Consider the following 25,669-nt stretch of genomic DNA (forward strand, 5'->3'; position numbering starts at 1 on the left):
CTGTTTACATAAGTGGGTTGATCAGAGACAGTTTCTGGCCAAACAAATGTTCAAGAAGATTAATGACGAACACATGTTCTATTTTGTTATCTAAAACAACACCCAAATTCTTGACTGAAATCTAGGTTATGTGATGACATAGTGTGTTGGTTAGGGGTATTTCCTGTTTTTGGAGTGTTAACCCACTGTGTCCTCTTCTGTTGCTCTTTGGAGAAGCAGCTAGTTATATTTTTGTAGAAGGCTTTCACTTCTTTACCAGTGATAGAGTGAATTTTCCTTTCTGTTTTTGGGCTGAGAAATGTAGGGCTGAGAGGTGGCCCAAATATGTATGCAGAAAACACTTCATTGTTTGGTCCACACGAAGGACAACAAACAGCTTACTAGGAGAGGCAGCTCCTCCCTCGTTTTGAGCTATTCTGCAGTTGTTAGGATGCCATTAAAACTTATGGCACAGCACGAGGTTTGTCATTACCCAGATTCACCAGAAAACATGATAAATTGCTGCTGCTTCTCTTTGCTCATGACAGTTACACATGGATCCAGCCTGCAGAACTGGTCAACAGCTTGGAGGCCTTTTTAGACCTCTCAGTCCTAGTGGATAATTAAGTATCATTAATTTTAACAGTCCATGCAATTCAGTGGACCTGGGCACATTGATCTATGTATTAGAGGGAAACTCAGGGCATTAAATCTAGAAAACTGAGGAAAGCTGCAGCTAGAACTGGACATTAATATGGAACCAGACAGTAGGTACCAGACCTGGGTGTTCTGGTGGGTGAGTTGAACATGAACCAGCAACATGGTTTTGCAGCAAGGCAGAGGACAGCCTCTGGGGACACATTAGGAAGAGCATGGCCTGCAGGACAAGGGAGGTGATTCTTCCCCTGTGTTCAGCCTTGGGGAGGTCACATTTGAAGTGCTGTGTCCAGTGCTGGGTTCCCCAGTACAAGAGAGAGGTGAACATTCTGGAGCCAGTCCAGTGAAGGGCCACAAAGATGACTGATGGACTGGAGCATCTGAGAGTAGGAAAGGCTGAGAGCTGTGATTCTCTACCCTACCTTATCAATAGGTATGAATGCCCAATTTAGTGGGTGTTAAGAAAATAGAGCTAGACTTTTCTCAGTGGTATCCAGGGGAAGAACAAGACGCAAGGGGTACAAACTTGAAATACAAGAAATTCCATTTAAACATCAGAAAAAAATAACAAAACAAAACTTTTTCTTTCTTTCTTTCTTTTTTTGTTTTTACTTGAAGGATGATTCAGAACTGAAGTAGGTTGCCCTGACAGGCTTTGTGTCTTCATATTTGGAGATATTCAAAACCCAGCAGATATGGTTCTGAGAAATCTGTTCTTGTTGGACCTGCTTTGAGTAGTGGCGTTGGACTAGATGATCTCCAGAGGTCCTTGTGACCCTAACCATTCTGTGACTCTGTGATTGTAGGCTTAATCATGAAAGTGATTCTGATATTCTGATACTCTAGGGGTTCACTGTCCATATTACACCTGCACTCAATAGCTTAATAGTCTGTTAATATAATCTAGTTTAAAATGCATGTCCACGCTGAGTATTGAAAATCCTGTGCAAGGTCGTTGTTTATCACTTAGACACTGACACTTCAGCATCATCTTTGACACCTACTTTGTATTTCACAGCTCTTGTTGTGTTCTGTCTGTCAGTAGGAGAATCATGAAAATACAAGAGCAAGAGATAGCAGAGGTTCTGGTGTACCCAGGTATCACACAGACCATAAGAGACCTTCTTGCCTGGCATGGGGTTAATCAAACACCTCACTGTTGCTGGACACCTCAAAGTCACTTCCACTTGGCATTCCAAAAACATCATCTCACAAGTTTGCACAGCCATGCTAAGTAGTGCACAACTTCCCTCCCCTTACAAACCTGTCAAGCTACTTCTCCTAGAGTGAGGCTAGAAGAAAGATTTACTTCTGTTTGTGACAGTTTAGGGGTTGCTTAGAGCCTACAGCAACAATGGCAAATACAAAACGTGAAAAGTGGCCTCCAAGCATTTAGCAGAGCCTAGCTTCCTGCTCAGCCAGATGTTGCACTTGTTCTAACCAGGCCTGCATTACTTATTTCAGGTTATAGGCTGTGAGCATTAGCATTGCTTTCCATTTTGTGTAGTTTCTCTTCAGCAATGGCAGTGGCATCACCACCAGCGGAGACTGAAGTAATACCAGCCCTCAGCCCACACCAGGGACCTCAGACAAGCCTGCCATGCATCAGCTGGTGAGCAACTCCATCTTACAAAGGAAAAACCAGAAGGCAAAGCATAAACCTATGGGCTTCAACTCCAATTGCAAACGTTTCTAGGGGTGACAGCTGAACTGGGCACTTAACCTCAGCCCCACAGCATACAGCTCAGTGTAAAAAAATAAACAGTGTGGTTCAGGATAACTGAGGCTAGTAGTTGCATAAGCCACTGCAGATAGGCCTGCCTGTCAGAGCAGCATGGCAAATGTGTGGTACAGCGGAAAGAGAACCCAGGACTCCCGGTTGCTGGATCTGATCTTTGCTTGATGTTTTCTCCAACAATACATCCTGTCCTTGCCAACTTATTCTAAATGATTCATTTTGTTACTGGATGGTCATATTTTGTGGGTAGCCACTAGTCAGTTTGAGTTATTCACTTTTACAAAATACTTCCTCTAAAAGGTACTGTAAACAGAATTAATTTTTAAATAGTTTGAGTTGTTTGAAAGCCATGAGCAATGGTTATTAATATTGGCACAGAATAGGTCACATGCTGATGATTCAAGGGATGGAAACTGGAACATTTTGGACAGAACTGATGTTTTTAGATTCACTTGCCTTATATACAGACATTATGGTGGTAGAAGTGTTAATTATACCCAAGACAGCAAACCGGGGAAGTTACAGGTACTAAATACATGTGGACATGTGGTTATATAAATTTTTAGATGAAGAAAATCATATATATTCAAGTAATTTAGTTTCTATTTGTTGGCTACAACATGCAGCTCTATCAAGCATCTATTCTAAAAGAGGAGGGGAAAGGAGTTTGTCACTTTGAAGGCAATGGAAAGTATGCTTGATATAGCATGCACAAATATGGACATGAAACTGGAAGGCTACACTGCTAACAACTCTTACAGATGCAAAGAAGCATGCACCCAGATTCCCGAACAACATACTGTGATGTTTTGACTTGAAAACTCTTGCACTGAAGCTCATTCTTGTGATAAAAAATGGCTGGTCCTCAATCAGCAAGCTCAACAAGCCAAGAAAGCTTTCCACTTGGTGACTGCAGCCTAGTTACCATTAACTCAACAACTGTTCTGCTTCCCTAAAAAACAATAAAAATCTCCAAGGCTTGCCACTGTTTGGAAAGAACCTATAGCTTTTTTGCACATGTCTAGACTGGTTTACTGCTTTTCAGTGCAACTTCTTGTCGTGGTATCACAGCCAGTATGTGCTTTTAGACTGCTGCTGACCAAGGCAGACTCCGAGTAGTCTTCAAAAGCAAAAGAATATGCCAGCAACTGAGTCAGTTTAAACTGCCTGCCAGGAATTTGCTGCATGCCATACAATACAGTTTTGAGTCACCTTCTAAAAACAACTTTGATGAATAAGTTTTTAAAAAGAAAAAAAAGGCTGAAATTCCCATTTGGTCTTAGGCCAGGACTCTGCCATGCTCCCTTTTTCTCCAAAGTCAAAGCACTTAGCCTGATCGCAGTATAAATGGCTATTCAAAATGTCATGTTCAATAAGGAGCATGACCAGGGGCTGCATGCTGGGCCTTAATGAAAACACAGCCTTTGGTGGAGAGGAGCAAGAGTCAGATGCAACAAGGCACAGGAATTGCATAGGACTGTAAGAAGAAGAGAGTGGCTGCCTGGATGTTTGGAGTCATGAGGGTGATACCCACACCTCTCACATCGCAATCTGACTGAGAACAACATGCCTATGGAAAACAACAGCGAGTTCTTTAAGAAACAAAAGCTATTGTTGTTTAACTCACCGCTAGGTGTCACGACTTCTTCATTTTTAAGCAGACTGCCGAGTTTTTCTATGCCTAGGGGGAAAAGAAAATTTCAAGGTGAAGGCAGGAAGCCAGTGTATTAGCCAAATACCCAGGCCGGCTCCAATCTAAATTCTTTTCAGTAAAGTCAGGTTGGTAGATAGCACATTCAGAGAAAAATGAGCAATCATTTCCATCCATTTTACAGATTTCTGCCGTCCCAGACCATATTGAAACACTGAAAATGTTATGAGTGCAGGTAGCTGTAAAGTTCAGCATGCTTAGTGCACCACGGAGTTCTCCTTATAACTGTTTGCTTTACTCTGTCAGAAATCAGCCCCAAACTCAGTAGACCTACAGGTATATTAAAGTCAAAAGATTTTTCCCCACATCTATGAAATGACTCTTCTTTTTCAATGTGTCTCAGAACAGCTCATTTTGCTAAAATCAGTCCCTGTTATTACAAAAAAATGCTGTAATTTTGGAAGCTTTGGATACTGATAAATACAGAGACACAGATCTGTGGATATATTTTAATATATATTCACAGGAAAAGTGAGGATCAGGAAATATTGGTGCAACTTTCCACCACCCCTCCCTATGCCATGCACTTCTCCTATGCTGTTGTGCTCTCCAGGGAAGTTTCACCACTTCCTGCTTTGTTGGCTTTTCCACTGAGACTGAATGCAGTGGAGGTGTTCTGGTTTTATGCTCTTCACTTCACAGAACTGTGAATCTCCTTTCTTGCAAATAGACAGATGGTCATCAGGATAAGGCTAGAACATACAGAACATACTCGATTTTTAATCCTGTGGGCTGGACACAAACCAGCAAAGGAGTGAGGGGCTCTTTCTCCCTCTCAAGGTTTCCACAGTCCCCTTCTAATTGGGCTTAAAAGCTTAGATAGACTTGTCAGGAGAAGACAAGCAAAAGCTTCATGAGAGTGCTCTTCCCTTTGTTTCTGCATATTCTGTGTCACAATTAATGCTGAATGTTCTATTGTGGACATGAACCTACCAGCCCAGGATGAAGCAGGAGACCTGGAGCACCAGACTAGCTGCTTCTGGGCACTTCTTAGGAAGTTGGCAGCAATTTCTAAATATTTATTTATTTATTTATTTATTTAAGACTAAGACTGAAGTGGCTGCCCTGTATGGGCAGATGTTTTCCTCTGACCCTCTAGCAGAGCACACATTTGTGGTATGATTTACAGCTTGCTCTTTGAGCCAAAGGAAAAATCCAAACATTGCTGGCTGCAGTCAGATTTTGTTTGACCTCTTAAGTAGTTTAACATGGTACTGGCCTTCTTTCCCATTTTAGGTCTTTCCCTTCCAGAACAACAGAATAGATCCAGTGATAGATTCAGTGATGCAACTTCTAAACCACCTGCATAATGCCCTAGGCTTGAAGTAGTGGATGTGTGATAATTAGTTGCCTTTAAGGTAAGAGTTCTTTTGTTTCCTATTGGGGACATCCTGCAGCAGCACAGGAAAACACAGAAGGGAACCTCATGAGTGACTTTCTCTCTTCTAGGTGCAAACAGTGATTTTATTGCAATGTGCTATGAGTTTCCATCTTCCGATTTTGTAATTCAGGAATCTGAGAATCAGCATTTGCTTAAGAATTTAAGGCTACACAGTTTCCTCCATCCTTCAAAGTAAAGTCATATCACTGGGTGGTCTTGGCACAGAGCATTCACATGAGGCTAATAAAGGTGATTTTTCTAAGTACAGAACCTGAGATATCTGATTCATATTACAAATATGTAATTAATCTGCTGCATAAATTAAGATTGATTCATACTCCATATTCTGTGTTGAAGCAACTGAGAAAGATTCCAGCCTTTAGGACTCAGTGGGCATTTTTGATTTTTGTTTTAAAGGGACACCATTCAACCTTTTACTTTTTTGTCAGAGTCCCTTCTGTATTTAATACTGTTCACCTAACATTCCCTTTGCTGTTACTGAAAAAAATGTATCTTTATTATTTTTTTTCCATTTATTTACCTTGGGCATTTGACAGTATCTTGTGTCTAGTCAGCTTCACTTCTTTTAAAATCGGAAAACATAATGGCAAAACCACTGAAAAATACGGGAATTCAACAGCAGGTGCAGGGACTAAAAATATTTTCCACTAGTTCTTTAAAAAACATTGAATTTCAAATTTACAGAGTCTTTAATTTGCAGCTATAGTTAAGTGATCACCACACTTAACAAATACAGAGTAACGTGAATATTGGATATTATTTATTTATTGCTTGCTATAGGGAAATGGAATAAAATGCCTCCGTTTCTTTTCTGACCCCTGATTTCTATCTCCTGAAGCACTGACATGAAGCCTCATTTCTCCTAGATCTTAAAAAAAATGATATTTCTACAACTGTATGCTCATTCTTTTCCAAAGATATTCTACCCACATCTTCTCTGGTACAGATGGTATGTTTCCTGGCTTCCAGTAGATTCTTCTTGCCTTGCATAAGAACAAATTAATCAGTAGTATCTTTACCCTATGGGAAGTAATGTCTGTCTGGTGAGAAGATAATCAGAAACATCTTCAAAGATCCAGATGTTTTGCTTTAACCAAAATAATGTTTGGACATCAACTATGAGTAGAAAAGAGATGTGTTTTCTCAAGAATTCCAGGTAAACTAGATGAACTGCTCAGGAGTAAGTGCTGGAGGTATTCTAAGGCTCTAAAATTGATGCTATCAACACTACAAATTAACTTGATATGCAATACATACATCTTACAAAGAAGAGTTTACAAACGACCCCTGAATTAGACGGTACCAGGAAGCTGGGGTAGGATTTACTGGTGACATCAAATTAAACCCTTGAACAGCAGATCTAGGGGTGGATGAGCCTTGTCAGGACAGAAGCTGTCCTGAACATATGCAGAAATACATGCCTAGTGCTTGGGACGCCTTTCCTAGGCAAGGCTGGAGGATTGAGTGCCTTGATCTGTACTCTTTTATTTCTTCTCAAAATCAGGGAGACTGATACCAACTTGTTTGTTTTTTTTTAGTGCTCCTCTATTACTACTGCTGAAAAGGTAAGGAATATTACCTGTAGAAGGGGTACCAGCTCTTACTTGTTTCACAGTAGTGAAGTAAATGTAGCTGTGCTAGGGACTATGAGGTGCTTGAACCCTCAAAGTGGAAAATGACAGTGATCTCAGACTTGCATGGACCTGTTTGTATCTTATTCTTGTACAACACAACCTGTAAGGTGAACTTAAAGAGGAATAGACAAACACCTGGAGGGTATACAGTGAGGTTGTCTAGAAGCCTTGAAGAGAGGCAACTGCTGATTCAGAATGATGCTTCTGAACCTTTGGAAGCAAGCTTGCTTAAGAGTAGGAGACACATAACCAGACAGACCAGCTTGTAGACAAGAATAAAATGAAGGGCAATGAAATGGCACTTTGGACCATACCACTTGAGTGCTTCTCAGTCCTTGGAAAGATACACCTTAAAACAACAGACTGTAAGATCAGGGCGGCTGCATTATTATCATTTATACAAAGGGATCCAAAGGACTGGGAGATCAAATGATAAAGCATGGAAGATAAGAATATGGCCTTGATAACCAGTGAGTTGAACACCAGTCCCTGAAAGATTTCAAGCAGGCAACTCAAGCAGGCTGCTCTTCTCTTGCAAGCATTCTTAAGTGCCGAATGGATGCATGTGCATTTCTTGATGGGAGATGGCTGCAAACTAGGAGATCCCTCTGGCTTGTAAAAGTTTGGCTAACAGTATTCACTTGCTGCTGTGTACTGTTTTTTGGCAGGCGGACCAATATGTGACCCATGCATATGATTAATTATAATGTCTCTGAAAAAAAAACTAACAAAAAAAAACTAGTCTGTCTGCATTGCTAAAAAACTATCCTCTGCATGCTTGGAAAAGTCTCTTCTGAAGCAAAAGAATGCGGCTGAAGGCTAAAACTATCATAAGGGGTCTCATTCAGGGAGCTAAAATGAAACCACTGAAGTAGTTTCAGTGACCCTAGAAGCAGGCCGTCAGAGCTGTGTCTTGGAGGCCCCACTTAACCCTGGGAAAAGTCACTCCATCATCACAAGCATCTGTTTCAAAAATCTGTGTCATCAAAGAGGCCGCTAAGATGAAATCACAACTAATAGCCAAACACATGCTTCATAAAAGATGCGCTCAAAGAACAGAACCCAAACCAAAAAAAAAAGTTCTCACTGTTGTTCCATAATGTTCTCTAAACAGCAGATGGGAAACACAGTTGCATGCATTTCTTAATGAATGAAATCCAAACAGCTATCTCCAAGCTTTCTACTGAGTGCCACAGGCGGGTCATTCACCAATGATCCTATTTAATTTATCAGTCTTTTTCATTCCAGCCTTGTGTGCCTAAAGCACTCATTTATGACAATGGCCTGATTTTCACGGCAACTGTTCCCTTATGCTCCTGCTGGAATTGGAGTTTTCAGAATCTCTAAAGCAAGTCTGCTCTATGGAACGGCTAACGATGCCTGTTAGTTGTATAACTTTCAGGCATCTCATATCAGAGACTTTAGGCCAAGTGGAGAAAGTTACAGCAGATCTCAGGCAGTTAGTAAGCCCTGCCAAACCCCAGGGGATGATTTATTCATCAGATTTTATAAACTCAAAATCGTGTCTTTGCTATCTGGGAGTTGCATAGTCAGTCAGAAAGTTGGTCAGGCGTGAACACTGCAAGCAGCACTGAAAACAAATTCTTTTTAAAAACGGCATGTCTCCAGCCAGCTGGACTAAACATGCCAGGCAGCCCTCATGTGGACTAGTCCAGCTTTCCTGATGACCACAGAAGCTGCTGGTACCAAAACAGAGCATGATTTGGGCATCACAGAGAAATGACCTCCTGAATGGTACCCTACTGACCACTGCACACACTGTGCAGCTTGGTCTTGATTCATGTTTAGCCCTTCCATGTTAACTAGTCAAACTTGAGTTCTGCTTCATTTTGGAAATGCTTTTCTTGCTTTGATTTGATCTTTTGGCTTTGCAGAGTTGTCTTGGAATACTGATTGGGAATTCAGGTGTATTTATAAATTTTGTCTTTCTATGGCAAGGAGGCATAAATTCTGACCTGCTTGCCTTGCTCCTTTACCAGGAATTTTTCTTTGCACTTTACTTTTCCTTCTTTTGCCAAGGAGGTCAAGAGAGATGTTCTGGTATCTGCTTTTTGAGAATAGCCAACTGCATCTGATTGGTCTCGCTGGGATCGAGCTGTCAAGAAAATGGAGTGGCTGATGGAGATCCATTCAGAAGTAAGGAGTGAAGATGGGACTTAGTTTGTTTCCAGACTTTTTTGTGGAGCATGTGTTTGCCAACCTGGAACAATTTATGCACACTCCTGTGCAAGGAATAACTACAGCATGAGGGGAATGACATTTTTTAAATATTATTTTTTATTTATTGGGCCATCTAAGGCATACTCTCAGCAATGTCACTTTGCTGTTGCTGTATGCAAACACCAGCTGGATACAAGCTCCTGTTACTGCTGATTAGCCACTAATTAGACAAGCGTGCTGGCTGGTTTTGCTATCATACTGTTCCATCACACTAGTAGAGGTGAGGATACATTCTAGTTTTTTTGTAGGCTGAACTCCAGTAGGCCACCAAAATCTAGCACACAGTTGCCCTGCTTTTTGGAACCAGATCAGAAATGTGGCTAGCTCTGCCTCAGGTATTTGACAGAAATCATGTTCTGACCCTTCAGATAACAGTGCAATTCAATATATCAATATATAGTTTTTGATATATTCAATATATGTTTTTTTCAGCCTCACCTTCAAAGTTGCCTCTAGGCATAGGCCACATAGGCAGTTGCCTGGGTCAGTGAAGTGTTGGGAGATGACAGGGCAGCCAGGGACCTACTGCTTAGTGTGCCTGTGTTGGTCAAAGAGAAACACACAGCTGCAGCTTATGCTGTGCTTTGTGGCTTCTCCATGTTGAAACTGCCGTCTCTGTGTATCCCTTTCCTATAGTAATAGTGCCAGAGCAGGAAGCTCAATTCCAGCTCCCCTTTCTCTCCAGAGATCAGCCTTGTTTCTATTGACAAATGGTGAGCAGGCATCTTTCCCTAGCCTTTTCCATGAGAGGAGTATTGTTACACAAACAAGCCCTAAGCAGGGCAGCAAACTCAACCATTTTTCTTGCCCAGGTACTTGTGGCTTGGGAAGATAAAGAACTCCCCTCAAGACCCTGTGGAATTTAAAACACTTTCAGGAGATGGCAAACCAAGAAAAACATGTCCCATTTGGAAGTGGGGAAGTCAAAAGGAAAGTTCACTCTTTTCACAGAAATACAAGGACTTTACAATTTCCCTCCCCTATTAAAATGAAGTCAAAGAGATATAGTGTCAGTGAAGAAGAGCAGAAGCTCTCATGAATCCACTGGGCTAGCATCTACTGCCAGCAATGATTCAAATCCCAAATACTTCTTTATTTTAAGCAGACTGAGGTTCCTATAATCCCTAAGGGTATTATTATGGATAAATGCCTAGTGCTAAAATCCAGAAAACAACAGGATTCAAGAAATGGGATGTATGGGGAGGACTACATGCTTCCATAACAATTTACCTGCACTACTCTCTGATGATTAGGCATCCTTGCTCTAAGTGCCAACTGGGTCATATGAGGCAAACCATCTATTGAACAGATTTTTCTTGCCCAACATTGGCAGCAAGAATTGAATCTGACATCTCTTACTAGACATCAGTTTCTGGTTCTCTGGCTCTGGCTTACGAATGTGGTCGCCAAGATACTTTGGCATCCTTTTATAACAAGCATTATTCAGACTTATACTTTATTTGAGCTCCTGTGCTCTTTTTGCCTTGACTGGAATAAAATACAATCCACAGATGTCACATCTTTGTTTATGACCAAGAAAAAATAGCGTCAATGTAAAGAGGTAGAAGAGACAGAAGAGTTTAAAATATGAGGAGGAAATTTTACGAAATTAAATGGATGAAAAGAATCATGGAGATCATTTCATTGGCTAAGTGAACGCAGGATTCCTTTTGAAAATGTCACTTTGAAATAAGGTGTCTCATGCTCCAGAAAGGGAAGGTTAAGTATGATGTTAATAAAATGACATATCCACTTAATAATATCAAAACAGCTTTGCTTTTAAAAGTGTTTGAACTTGTATGAGCAGTCAATGCCATTAAGGGATTGTGTATGCAAATTGAATGATGAAAGTTTAGTGTTCCAGCACAAATTAGTTCCATGCTGATAAAAAAAACTCAGAATCCAGTCTTTAACCTTGGCCTTCAGTGGAAATAATTTTAGGATTCTAGAAAACCTGTTTTTTAAGGAGTCGGACCATGAGAATATGCTATTCTCATTCAAAAATTTGACATGCCTTAGTTGCTCAATATCCCACTAAAAGTATGGCATAGATAAATGACAAATGTTTATTTGTTTTTGTGCTAGGTCTTTTCAAATATCATCAGATACAGTCATCAGAAGACAGTTCTTTGAATCCAAGCTGCCCTGCATTTTAGTCAACACATCTTGATTAGCATAATCTTTTTGTCTGTCTATTCAAAAATATTTTGAAGGGTCCGTCTCTAAAAAGTGAGGAGTTATGGCAAATAGGAGGCCTATGCTGTTGTTCTGCATAGTACACTATAACAGGAAAAAAGAGGAGACACAGGAACATTTCAAAATCTTTCAAAGCATCAGATTATTTCAGATTGGAATATGTTGCATGGAAAGGCAGCAGAATTTTCATGGAACATTTTTAGTATCAAACTGGATATGTTTCTGTCAGGAATGGCTAAAAGTAGAGTACAGTAGAGTGTAGTTCCTCTTGTCTTCATAAAAGGTAGACTAAGTAACCTTCTGCAGTTCCTCACTTTTTCTATGAGTGTAGGATTGCAATTGTCGTTACAAAGACTGTCCACATATTAAAATGCAATCTTGTGATTTTACTACCGGGTTTGAAAATCATGTCTTATAACTCTAAGAAGTGGAGATCACTCTGTTTCCTAGGTATTTGTATCTATACTTGAGAATCCCTTCACCAGATACTGCATGTTGAAAAGAATGTTGTTACCTTGGACAAAATAAAACATTGACCAGGTGGGTCAGAATACCGCCATTATGCCAAGCATTTTGGGTCAGAATACTGATCAGTACTCAAAACCAAGACTCACCTATTTAATCAGTTTAATTACAGAAGAATTTCATATGCTAATATGTCCAGCATGCCATTAAAGACCAGTCTTTGATAGGACCTAATCATGGAAGATTAGGGGAACATCAGTGAAGTTCACACACCAAGACAAGAATTATGCTCAATAAAAGATTCCAGTGTAAGATCTATAAATCTTCACCTTGACATACTTCATGTTTACACATGTAAGGAAGAAAAAAGAAGATAAAGCTCTTCACCAATGTTACTGACAAAATGATTATCTGGTCCCGTGGTTAATACATACTCTATTTGTTCTACAGCTTAGACAGGAGAGATTAACGACAAATAAGTTTAGTTCTGCATTTTAAATGTATCGTGCCTTCATACAAATCTAGAGAAACCCTGCTGAAGTTAACTGTGTGACAGGATTAAATTTGGTACAAAACCAAGCTTTGGCCCAGCATCGGTACTAAAAATATAGTTGCAGAGGGAAAAATAGGAATGTCTTTAACAACATTTATTAGACAACTAGAGGTCTAAAGAGTGCAGAATGGAAAATGGCAAACATCTTTCATAAAAATAAGAATTGTCCCTCCTTCACAGGCCTGGATACTTTGCATGTGTGGTACAAAAATGTGTAATGGAAACCTGGGAAACAAAGAAGGCTTTTCAGGCTGAGGATTCCAGCTGTTAGCAGACTGCAAAAGAAAACAGACTTTATTCAATGTCTGCAGATGTTTCCAAATTTTCATAGTTCTAAAATTTAAAATTCATTTACCTAATCAATATTAAATATCTAAGGGAAAACGTGTTGCCCATTGGATAGAGTTTAGGTGGTGAAGAAAACAAAGGACTTAAACATTCTCAAGCAGAAGGAGCTGATGGCTCAGAAGCAGCAGCAGATGAAAACAATGACTGGAGACAGTCCATGCTGGAGTGATAAATGAACATTCATTTCTAAGTTACACTGCTGCAAATCCACTTGCTTTACTGGACTGCAGTGCAGCTCTAACGTAATTTACCTTCTAGGCCTGATCTTGATAAGGACAAGGTCTGTTCATACCTATGTAGTTACAGTCTTTCAAAATCACACTAAGTCAAAGGAGAATGGGTTTTGGAGCCTTTTGCCTGACCTCTTTAAAGCACACAACAATTCTTGCAAGAGGAACTCTAAGAAGAGGTACTAGTAGGGTCCATATAGGACTGCACTGCAGGGAAGAATGAGCAAGGAGCAGTGAGAACAGAATTGTATTTCTCTTCTGAGGACTATTTATGTGCTATTTCAAAACCTCATGTAAGTTGTGATTCAGATGCTAAAAGCCTGTCTTTAAGTAAATGATCAAAACCCCCAGACTTCAACTTTTGTGGCCAGGACGCCATCATGTATCTACAGAACTCATAGCTAAAAGAGCACTATCAACAGTGTGTTTTGTAAATTTGGCAACGTAATTATATGTGCAGCCTGAAACTGAAGCATACGGATTTTCTGCTGTCTTCTCAAACAGGCAGTGACTTTGATATTTCACAGCAATAACTTCACATTGCCATATAGAATCAAAAATATCAACTATTCTTTTACCAGCAAAGCACACATGGTAAGAGTTAGTCTTTTTGTATGCCAAGTAGCCATATTTTGGCTGGTGTGCACAATAACATCCTTTTGCCTGTTATCTGACTTCTGCATGCAATCTGTTGCAGTGTCTATGCTGAGGACTGGTATCATTGTTCCCCAAAAGGATTTTGATCCCTGAAGCACTATGGTCCATGGAAACAAATCAGGTAAAATCTCTTCACTAAATTATTCCCAAGGGCAGATGAAGCTCCAGTGTTAAAAGGGATTTAAACAAATCTCACCTCAACCTTACCATGCTAGGCTGAATCATTGGAGGGAGAATATCCTTTCCTCTCCACACCATCATTTGATGACATAAGAAGCTGAAAAAGCTGAAGCTGAATGGGAACAGTGGCAGACCCTCTCTGAATTTGGTGAAGGCAGAGAGAAACTGGGAGCCATTGCAGTTTGTGAGTTTTTGAGTTGCTACTATTATGGCAAAGAAGAGGGAAACTTCAGATTCATACACTTCTAATGACTTCTCAGAAGGACCAAGCACTGTATGAGTTAGCATCTCTGGAGAAGAGCAGCAGTTCAGTTGAATAGCTGTTCTTTGGAAAAACAAATTCATATGGGAAGGAGTCCACAAGTTTCAGTGTGATCCACAAGAGATGGTTCAGTAAAATGAAAAAAGCATACTTGGTCTACTGTTATACAAAGTTTAGTTTACAGATTTCTAGTTTTCTTCACATGTATAAGAAAAAAAAAGGAAAAGCTCAATTTACTCACATTTGCATTTAGGATTCAAATCAATACTATGCTGCGGAAAACCAGATTTTGGTAAAACGTGTTTTTAAGAAAATAATGGACAAAAAATTGACAATACTGTAATGTGTTGCTGAGGGCTGGGCACGGGGAGGATTAGATAAGGAGAAAGAAAGCAGTGTATTTTCTGTTGTACATGGAGAAGCAGATAGTTTTATGTGCCTCATTTTTAATGATGGTGAAAAGTATCTTTCTACCACATCATATGCAAGGTGGAAGTGAAGCAGGTTAAGGTTTATGTTAACGCTCTCTCCAAGGTCCATTTACAAAATTCCATCTGCTAAGAAGCCTATAAGAAACAGGATTTAGTTTGTTTAACTTTAAATGCTTTCTAAAAACTTCCATACTACACCTGGGCAAGAAACAAAGATTTAGAGTTTCTTGGGGAAGGATATTTTTGGTTTTCTTTTACTTTGTTTTTACCAAATCTGGCGTGCTCATAAGTGGAGCTTCTGTCACAAATCCTACTTCTCCCAGTAATGAACATGCAAGCACATAACCAATCTTGTCCCTCAAATCCTTTGTTACTTCGCATCAATCCCAGACCTCTTCACACTATCTTGCATGTGTGCATGCATATGATACTCTCTAAACAAAAGTTACACTCATAACTGAACTCATGAAATCTTTCAATTTTGTAATTTTTTAAACAATAATCAACAAGAAAACAGCAGCAACAACAAGGTCCCTCTCCTGCTCATATCACAAATGGCTTTGTACTTCATGAGAGCTGCAGGTACGTATGCCTGAATAACAACCTCTGTCCTGCTGCCCAAAATATCTGATGTGAATTTTTCTTTCATTTTAATGAGATCCTTATTTATGAAGGTAGCCAGGGACTGAAAATCTTGTTATGGTTAATCTACTTTGCACACTGTACCCTTCCAGATCTTAGAAACATGTTGATTTGTTTCTCACCTCAAATGCCCCTTCTTACATCTCATCTTCCCACACAATCTCTAATTCCTATGCATTTTTTGGTTATTATTTAATATCTTTTTATAGTGTGACTAGCTCAAAACCCTCCGTTCCTCACAAATCTAAATTTTCTTACTGCTTCACTGTCCAGGGTTGGCACAATTATTTCAAATGATCTACTTTTCAGATGATTCCCAGATCATTCCCAGACTGTGAGACAGCCTGTTTATGTGATGGAAAGTACCAGAGGTAACCTTACACCAATATGTTAATTGTTTGCATGAGTGAAAAAAAATAAAATCAAATCAAAGTGATTTGAATTTAAACTCTGCATTTACCCATGCTTGTGTCTCGTTTCCCTTACTCTTCACAGAGTGCCATCACCATCACTGTTCACCTCTCAAGTTCAGGTTTTCTTTGCTACACAAGCTACCTTACCTTCTTGAAGGCCTCTAGCTTTCTAAGCGAGGAGCTAAGCAGATGTCCGTCTCCTTATCCTTGTGGTCAAAACAGGACAATTGTCAGAAAGGAGCCAGGTGATGACACTGAATGTAGAGCAAACTGCGGGCAAAAAAGAGGGAATGGAATCATGGTAGGAAGCTGAAGGATAGGGCATTTATACATTTAGAAGCAAAAAGTCATCGTTAGCCAGCAACCAGACATCTAATGGTACTCGTAGCTGCCTGTGTCCTGGTTCCTTTGTTCTATATTGCAACTTGTTTGCTCACCCTTTCCTTCTAAGACCGTTAAGATCTGCAAGAGAGGAACAATTTGTCTACATGTGAAAAGCACCTTTTTACACTGTTGTGATGTTTTGTCCAGAAAGCTGGGCCCTGCCACTGTTACTGTTTAAGTGAATGGGGAATCTCCCATTGCTTTTGACTGAAGCTTTTGTTACTGGGTGTCTGTAGAGTTTTCCCAGTTTTCCCTTGCGGTCTTGGCATGCACATTTCACTCCTCACTCGGAATTGTTCCTCCTTTATTTGTCTACTTCTATTATTTTCAGGGCTAAATTTAGTTTCCCCTGCTATTTCTTTTCTGTGACTGAAGTGGCTACCAATCTGTCCCCACTTAGTCTCTGACTCATTGTTTATGGAGATGGTAGGGAGCACCTCAGAAAACATATACTGCATAACTAACACAGAGAATGAGAAAAAGAAAGCTAGACAATGGAAATAGTAGAGATACCTACCCTGCAGTGGAGTAAAAGGAGTATCAACAGAAGTTCTATGTTAAAGGTGTGTTTCTGGGACTTTTTAGAACTAAGAATAGAATTGAGAGTACCTGGACTCTTAAAAATCAAATTAGGATATTTCTAGGAGCTTGAACATGAATGCTGCTGACATTCACTTAAACGGTTTTCTCTGTGGACTCATCCATCAGAAATCTTTCTTTGGTTTGCATTTTAGCTCTTATTTTCAGCACTCATGTCTTTTTAGATCATGCTTTATAAACAATATGCTGAAAAGGCAGAGGAAACAAAGTTGTCTTGTAGGGAGAAAAGAACCATTTCAGATCTGACCAAAAGTTATAGTCCAGCTAGCTGCAGCCACAGGGCGCCCTCTGTACTGAACAGCTTCTGTGGGAAGGGGAAGGGGAATTTGTGACTGTATCAGTCACAACACCTGAATTTGAACTTTGTTCAGTGAAACACAGAGCGTGTGATTCTGTTCCTTAAGTAGTATAAATCTAGACTAACACCATCCTAAAAACAATTCTGTACTCTGTAAAGATTCAAAAGGGGTACATCCATCCAATGTTTGCAAGTTAGGTAATAAGAAAGAGGCAAAGAGAGAATTGTGCTTGTCCAGGATGGCTTTCTGTCTTTCCACTGACCTTGCTACCAGATTTTACTAAAAGATCAAGCGATAACCTTTGTGTCTTTTCCAGCTCAGAAGCAATTGTTTTAGAAATTGTTTTCTAAAAGAGAACATTTGGAATCAAAATAATGTTAGGCTTTACATGGTTTAGTGTTTTTACCGCCCACCGAGTTGTTCTGCTTTACTCTATCTAGCCTTTGCTGGTGATACTCTATTACAAAGAAAAAAAAGCGTAAGAGAAAAGACAGTCTAAGGCTACCTGAGAGAATAAACTAAACCAATACCTTGCTAAACGAAAACAGACACATCTATTTGTGCATACATGTTTTCTGGACCACCTTTGACTCTGAAATGTGCTAGTTCTTGAGAGAACACACAGATCCTTGCACTGAGTGAGAAGAAGAAATTGAATTTGTTCTGCATTGTTATCAGTAAAGGAAATTCTTCACAGCAATACTTGATGAACCGAATTCCAGCTGCTGTGATCCAAAAAAAATAAAAAAGCCTCAAAGCAAAAAAATAAAAATAAAAAAGGCAAACACCAAAACAAAACCAGTACAGGAGTCTATGGAGTCTTTCTTTGGGTCAATTTTGTCATTTTTGTGTTGTCAACTGTGATGGAAGCAGATCATTGAATGTATTTGAACAGTGTCAAAGATGTGTGGTGACTGAAATAGTTTTGTACACTTCCCTGACCCAAATTTTTCGACTGAGATTTTATGACACAAAAGAAGGCTCCAAAGCAAACCCCTGCTTGCAGCACTGTGAAAGCCTTGCCCTCAGAGGCTGGTAAGAACTGGCACTGCAGACAAACTCTTGCTCAGGTGTTAGGCAGCAGCATTGCACCAATCCCACATCAGCTTTCAGAGGAAGATTTTAGTAAAACTGGTTTCAGTGCTCCATTTTAATGTCCCTGAGGCAAGGTCACATTTTTGTCCGAAGCTGTGAGTAGAAAGCAGTGTGTAATTATAACACTTCTGTGGCACAGCGAGGGCTGTCTGGCGATCCCCTTGTTCTTTATAAGCAATAATCACAAGCTGTCCCACAGACTTCAGTAAACACTGTAATATTTCAAAGAAAAATAGAAAATTGGACAATAAATCAATCTGATTTTCTGATTCTCACTAGCTAATAGTAGGGCTGCAATATTTAGGTTCCAGTTACTGCAGAGAAAGGTTCAAATCCTTTCCCTTCCAGGATTAAAAAAATTATAATCCTTGGTTTTAATATATGGAAATAATTCTCCCAATTTTATTTTCGTTGAGCTTAATTTTAAGAAGTGTGACTCTGGAACGGGACTTAAAGATTAGTCAGTCTGCACTGTGCAGTGTTGGGACAATACGCCTGTATCTGTGAGAGCCGATGACTAGACTTGGGTGTGTCTGAAGCTAGGCTCATAAATCCATAGTTAGACAGTTAAATAAGTGGCCTGATTTTCAAAAATGTTTATGACCCAGCGTCTCCAGCTGACTTCAATAAAACGTGCGCATGTCTGTGTGCATGTATGTGTGTGTTCAGTACTTCAAAATCAAGCCACATATTTAGATGCTTAAATCTAGACATCTAAGGCTTGAGAATGTTGCCAAAAATAATTCTCCTGGCTTCACCACTGGGATAGGACACAGAGTGTATTTTAAATACAGGTGCTTCCACAGAAGCCACGTGAGCAGAGGGACCTGATGTAACTATTGTTTCTTTGGTTCTTTCAAAAACACTCAGGGAAATGTGTTCTTGAAACACCAGTACTGCCCTTCCTACACCTGAGCAAACAGCCCATAGGAAAGCTATCACAGAGATTTCCGTGGCTCCCTGGCTGATCCTTCTGATCAATATTTAATAAAAGCAACCATAACACATTGTTTTACAAGAATAATATGTAACAACAGAAAACCCTCCCTTCAGCTGGTTTTCTGATAATCACATTTGAAGGAAACTACCCTTAAAAAAACCTCACCTATAGACATTCATACCTTCTTCTTTAGTTTCAAGTAGAAATAGGAGGTTTCCATTTTCAGTCAGATTACATGTTTTAATAAAAATTCACAGGCTGCAGTCTATACCACTAGGGAATGTTTGTCTTTCTAGTTCTTTTGGGAAAGAATTTAGCTTTAGTCCTAATCTTAAAGCCATCCTTGTGCTGACAACACCTAGATTTACTTCATGACTTTTACTTAGCAGCAATGCCTACCCAAGAAAAATGTACAACTGAATGGAAGAATATATTTGTTTATCAAAGATAAAAAAAAAAGAAAGTGGCTTGCTCAGTAATCTTTGCTAATCTTTGCTTACTGGTTCTTTATGTATAAAACGGCCTGCTTATTTCTGTTTGCCACTTGAGTTAGGGGTAATAGGCAGTGGAGAACAGAAATTCTTCAGGTTAAAAAAAACTGTCGTGTTCAAGCAGAAGACCCTTGCTTGGCAGAATTTGCCAAATATTGATCAGCTCCCTGTCACACTTTTCATGTTTGAAGGCCATTTCAGTGGGGAAAAAAAATAATCAGCAGGACCATATAGAACAGTTTGGCTTGTAGTTACGCTGCAGTTAGAAAAGTGTTTAGTTTTATGATGAAAAAAAGTCTTCCAAGAAAAATAACAAACATTTCTAATTTTATACTTACAGAATTATTCCATTGGAAAAAATTATGTGAAGCCCAAGCACAGGTATCCAACAACAGCTGGAATCAAGCTTACCACAGAAGGCATTTTAACTAAGAGGCTGGTGTCTGCAAAACTCATGTTTCTTTGATTTCCTCTAGGGAGAACGATGTTGGTGAGATGCAGGCCAGCATTCACCTCACCCCCTGCTTACTCCACTTTACTCTTACAGCCTCTTTCCCGTGCTACATTTTTCTGATTAAGTCCACTGACAAAAGAGGTGGATGTGTCTGCTGGAGTGTGCAAACACAACTCTCATGGTAAGGCAGGGATGTTGTGGGAGGTAAGGATTCAGCTTTCTGATGGGCACCCTGTGCTCAGTACAGTCTTTAAGAAACATTCAGAGAATTACTACAGGAAAGATATTACTGTCTCTACTCCTTCCAAAAATGCACACAGGACTTGATATGCAGTGTTAACAGACAATTTGCCCAAGGCAATGCGTAACATCAGTGGCAAACTGGATTTTGGATGTGATAACTCCTGCCATCTGGTCTTGTTCTCAAACCGTGGGGCCACACAGCTTCTCCCAGCATAAGCAATACATCTTAAGTGAAAAAGAAAACAATGTGCAAAGCAGCCAGGAAGGTAATGAGTAATATTTGAAAAGCAGTTATGAAAATAATACTTTTTAAATCAAAGTACCCAAATGAGGTCTGAAAGAATAATTTTATTTGTGTTCTTAACATTTTCAGTTGTCAGGAGGGCATTTGTCTTCCTCAACTGTAGCAGCAGGAAGTCTATAAGACCTTCATATGGAGTCGAATAGCTCCAGGGCAGGGCAGCCTTTCAGGATCCCTGTGGCAGGGAAAACAGCATCCTTTAGGAGACGCAGAAGCTGATGCTGGAGGGTCGGAGACAGGAAAAAGTGTCTCAGTCTCACCCTGGCAGCATGAGATTTGTCACGTCCGCACACGGTGGACCTCTGTTTCACTGTGATGCTAAGGAACATGCTTGTACAGAGCATGGTAATATAGAATACCTAAATCTCTGATTAGTACTAGAGGATGTTTCAGTGCCCATAGCTGCCCTTAGGAGTTAAGCCTATTAACACGGACATTTCCATTTCTCACCAGGAGGGGCAACAAAGAAATGTATGTGAAGTCAAATTGCATTGTAAATGACTTTCACTGTGTGGACATAGGAGAGATTTTTATTACAGCAAAATGATGAGAAAGTTACATGTGCATTTTGTACGTGGAATAAATCCTGAGGTAAGACCTCTATAGTTGCGAATTTTAATCCTTCAAGACTTACAATTATCTCACTTTACAAATGAGAGTAGTTTCCTGAGAGTCAACAGGATAAATAATAATAATTATTATTATCATTATTAGTATTTATTTTTTCAGGATTGGTCCTTGTGCAGTAAGTTCTCTAAGTAAGTGAAGTGAGATTTTAATTGTTAGCCCTATCTAAGTAGCAATGCATACTGATATATAAGCCTGTTGGAGCATGCAGCAGAAAACCATAATGGTGAGTGCAATTTATGATGTAAAATCATAATGAATAACTTGCTGAGAATCAAAATTCTAACTTTTCCTTCCTGAAATTAAGCCTGTAATACATGTTACTCCTATGAATGTAAACTGAATGGAGTTTTTCCTTCAAGAAATACCACTTGTCTAATGAGACCGTTTAGATAAGAGACATGCCTTTTTCTACTACTCCTAGACTCCGGTTTTAATCAGGTAAGTCAGGAAGTTAATCACATAGCACATCGTTAACTTTAACATACTGTCCCAATTTTAGTGGATTAGTTGTCTGGAACTTGAAGAAACAGCTGCAGGTCTTCTTAAAGAAGAAAAAAAGGAGTCCACCTAGTATTCCAGTAAATAGTATATAACTGGCAAAACGTGCAAGTGTTTTTCTGAAAAAAAACATTGCTTTTTTGTTTGTTTGTTTGTTTCTGAAAAGAAAGAGATGTTTGATAAAGATTTAAACAGGAAACATGCAGAATTTGATTTCAGCATCTTTTGGAAATAATGCTAGTTGGCTGACATGTGGTGAATGGGAAAATACTTCTGAGTTAGGTGACATCAGATCAGACAAATTCTTCATGCTGTAATAAAAATTCTCTACTGTGGCCAAGTAGCAAGAATGAACTCTTTGAAAAATAATTCATAAGTTACAACAACTGTGTAAATTACACCAACTGTGAAATAAATAGAAAACAATGCAGTATCAAATAAATGAATGTACCACTCATGTGAATGTACAAGACCTAGACTCAATGTCTCCTCTCCTGATGTTCCCTTTTCCCTGACAGAACTTAAACACAATATCATCTCTGCTTGAGATAGTTTCTGGATTGCAGATTGCTGGAAAATATGACTATGCTGGCAACGTATTAGTGAGAGCTTGCCCTGTCCTGATGCTCTTAACTAGGCATCTGGTTTTGGTCACTTTTTGGTTGCAGGATCCCAGGCTAGCTAGAGGATGACTCAATCCAATCTGATACAGCCATTCTTCTTTCCATATACAACTAGTCCCAATATGCAAAATGTCAGTATAGAGGTAATTAAAAAATGACATCCTTCAAGACTGAAAAGAAGTCTGCAGCTGTTCAACTGACAGGGAAAAAAGGAAGGCAGATTCTTATTAGTAGCAATTATTTTACATGGGAAGCTGTTGTTCTCCTTGTTTTTAAAAGATGCAGTGGGGGCCTCATCTTCTTAGCACCAAGAGGAAGGGATGTGTTGGACGTTGTTGGTAGGAGAAAAGATGTTTGAGAGCTTTAAAGGTCTTTCTCTAGTATTCGAAACCCGCTGGTTGTTACTCCACTGGGACTCTGGCCTCCCCATATTAGTGAAGGTTCAGGCTATTTTGCAGCCAGGAGAAAAAAAAACATGGCACTTTGAAGTAAAATACCTGCCCTTTTGGAAGCAGGACAACAACCTTGGGGGGCCAAATCCTAACTGATTATTTACACAGGAAAACCATGGCACCATAAACAAGACATAAATTGCTGGTACAATAGGTTTGGTGCATTATCTCTAAGTGTGGAGATTTTGAAAGCCTGCAGAGCAACTATTTCATCCTGAAGTAGAATTTAGAAGGGGCTTTCAGCTGTAAAGATGTAACCATGTAGGACTCACTAACAGTGAATAAGGCAAATAGCTGTAGCTTGATAATAGGTGCTGCTACACATAAAATGTATTAAAGATAGCAGATTCTTAAAAAAATCTCTTAGTCTAAAACTCAGTTCCTACTGAAGCCAGTAGTAGAACTGTGGTTGGCTGGAAAGAGAGCAGAGTATATCTCCAAAATCCACCCCAAAGAAATAGCCCCTGTCATTTGGTAGTCTTACCTGGTGATGTCGGTGCTCTTGCAGGGCATGGGCTTCCTGCTCTGTTCCGAGTCTCAAAATCTTATCCTAGCTCTACTGCTAGTTTTTAGGGTGTTCTTTTGCAGGCAGTTTACAGTCTGTATCTCAGTAATTTTGTCTGTAAAATAGAGATGAAAGACTTGGTTGGTAAAACATTTAGAGTGCCAAATAAGAACTAGATTTTCTTTACTATAAATAATAATTTTGTGTCCACAGGGATGCCATACTGCTGCAACACAGAGCCTCTTTATTACCAAGATGATACAACATAATTAGTTCTTTCACTGTGTTTTTTTATTTTTATTTTTTAAGGATACTTTTGGCAAACTTCTCTGGAGTTAAGCTTTCCATGGCCCCTGCTATACTGATAACACAATACAAAAGCCTGAATAAATAGTTTGCTTTCTACTTACCCCCACCGGTTTGCTAAAAAATATATGGGGTTAGGTGAGAAAAGAAGAGGATAGTCACATTTGTTCTTCTAGAAAGAGATTTTTCTCCCCATGCTACAGCCAGACTTTGTACAACAGGTCATTGCTGGGCAAAAGAGACAATTTTAAACTAATTATCTGAGTTCACAGTGGAAAAGTTTTCAACAGGGAGAAAGCACATTTTGAGAAGGAACGAGCCAGCTCATTTCTAAGGACAGAGAAGAGGCTGACTGGAACAGTGTAGATGGTTTTCTGTTTTATTTTAGGGCCTGATCTCTATATAAGTATTCGAGACAAATGTAATGTAGGTGTTTAACACAGCAAAGATCCAGATACTGCAACAAGCAGTAAATTACTAATGTCACAAATGTTCACCAGACTTTTAAATTCACTGTCTCTGTGTGAAATTCCTGAATTGTTACACAGATTGCTGGTTAGCCTTTCTGTTGCACTAGAGATTATGCAGAACTAGGTGGGGCATCCCAGCTCCAAAGAGTCAAGCTGAATGTCAGTCTGTTCCTTATGAAAGATGTTAGGAAACTGAAGACCCTAGCACTGATCTTACTGGTTTTACCCAAGAAAAGCTCTAACTGGGAATTCAGTGCAGAGATTGAGAGGGGAAAATGGCCTGCTATTTTCCTATCCCTAGAGCTATGCCTAGGGATATGGCCTGCTATTTTCATATCCCTAGAGCTATGCTGACATTGTTAGACTGGAGTAAAGAAGAATCTTAGTATCTTCCTTGCAGTCTATATTGATATATATTGGGAAACCCTGCTTTGGCAAGATTTTCATCTCTGGGTAATTTTCTTTTTGCCAAAAACTTTCACAAGTAAGAAAAAATAACCCTGTAATAAAATCTAGTGAGTTTTTTTAGATTATGGTTTCACAAATACATGTCCACTCCCATCTAGTTTAGTAACAAGGATTCCTCTTCCTGCATCACAAAGGTATCAGAGAGGGAAGCTTCTTGTTAAGACCCAGGTAAGGCATCAGCAACTTTTCAGTTCATATTCAGGTATTATGTATTACAATTACACAGCTGGCAGTATTCAACGGGCACAGAAAAAGGAGAGAGAGAAAAAAAATGGTTGTTCAGAAAACATCTGAAAGGGGTTTGATACGCTTTTAAAGGTTTTCAGAATCTCCATCTGAAAATCAGGCTCATTTACAGTATCTAATGGTGCTCTCCCTTTCTCCCGAACTCGGCAGCAGCAGACATTTTTTCTAAAACACTTGCTTAGTTCATTTTCTGTTGCAGGCTGGTTTAAAGCTCTGGTACACCTTTACGAAATCCGCCCCTCAGTTTTGGGGCCTTTTAGTTTGTCAGCAGATTCCGGACAAGCAAAAAGGCCGTAACCCTTCTGTCCACTGAGGAGAAGCCATTTTGCTATCGCTCAGCACAGAGGACAAGAAGAGAAGCCAGTGTAAACCTTGCTAGAAAACAGACAGCAGGGCAGAACCCCCAGACAAGCTAAAGGGAAAATTTGTGCTGTTCCAAAGAAGTGTCCAAATACAAAAATTCATTATTCCTCTAACTTTGGTGAGGCATACTGCAATATATTGGAAGCACTGACCAATTCTTAAGTGTTGCTCTACTAATAACTGTGAAATGAAAAAAACAACCGACTCTTTATAAAATGATTACGGTCGTTCTTTGCTGGAGAAGTAGATGCCAAAGAAAAACAGTCAGAAAGGTTGACTTCCAGAAATACGAGCAAAGAGATATCGTATTTAGAAGCTGGTCTCTGTTAAAAAGTTGGAAATAAAAGTACTGTTTTGAACTGAGTACAGCTTTTCCCAAGCTTTTGACAGACGTGACTGGCTTGTTACTGCAGCACAGCTATTATTTAGAGGCTTAATAAAGGCGGTCTTATCCAATAGATCCTACAGTCGGGTTTCACAATAAACAGAAGCAGATATAGACGGGTCTCCAACTGACGGACACTGGGTTCAGTGTATCTCAGGTCAGACTTTGTGTGGTAAC

General features: G+C 39.5%; 1 long non-coding RNA gene across 1 annotated transcript in view; it reads right to left on the minus strand.

The window, feature by feature from the left end:
• Positions 1–4,002: 4,002 nt before the first annotated feature.
• The window catches only part of LOC309891872, a 71,380-nt gene continuing 49,713 nt past the window's right edge, over positions 4,003–25,669 (minus strand). Inside the window, exons 3-5 of the long non-coding RNA XR_014319562.1 lie at positions 23,234–23,369; positions 15,887–16,009; positions 4,003–4,055 (exon numbers count right to left, since the gene is read on the minus strand). This is a non-coding gene — a long non-coding RNA (uncharacterized lncRNA). The remainder of the gene's footprint in view (positions 4,056–15,886; positions 16,010–23,233; positions 23,370–25,669) is intronic.

The sequence above is a fragment of the Aythya marila genome (genome assembly GCF_965140915.1).
Source record: "Aythya marila genome assembly, chromosome: 1".
Classification (NCBI taxonomy): Eukaryota; Metazoa; Chordata; class Aves; order Anseriformes; family Anatidae; genus Aythya; species Aythya marila.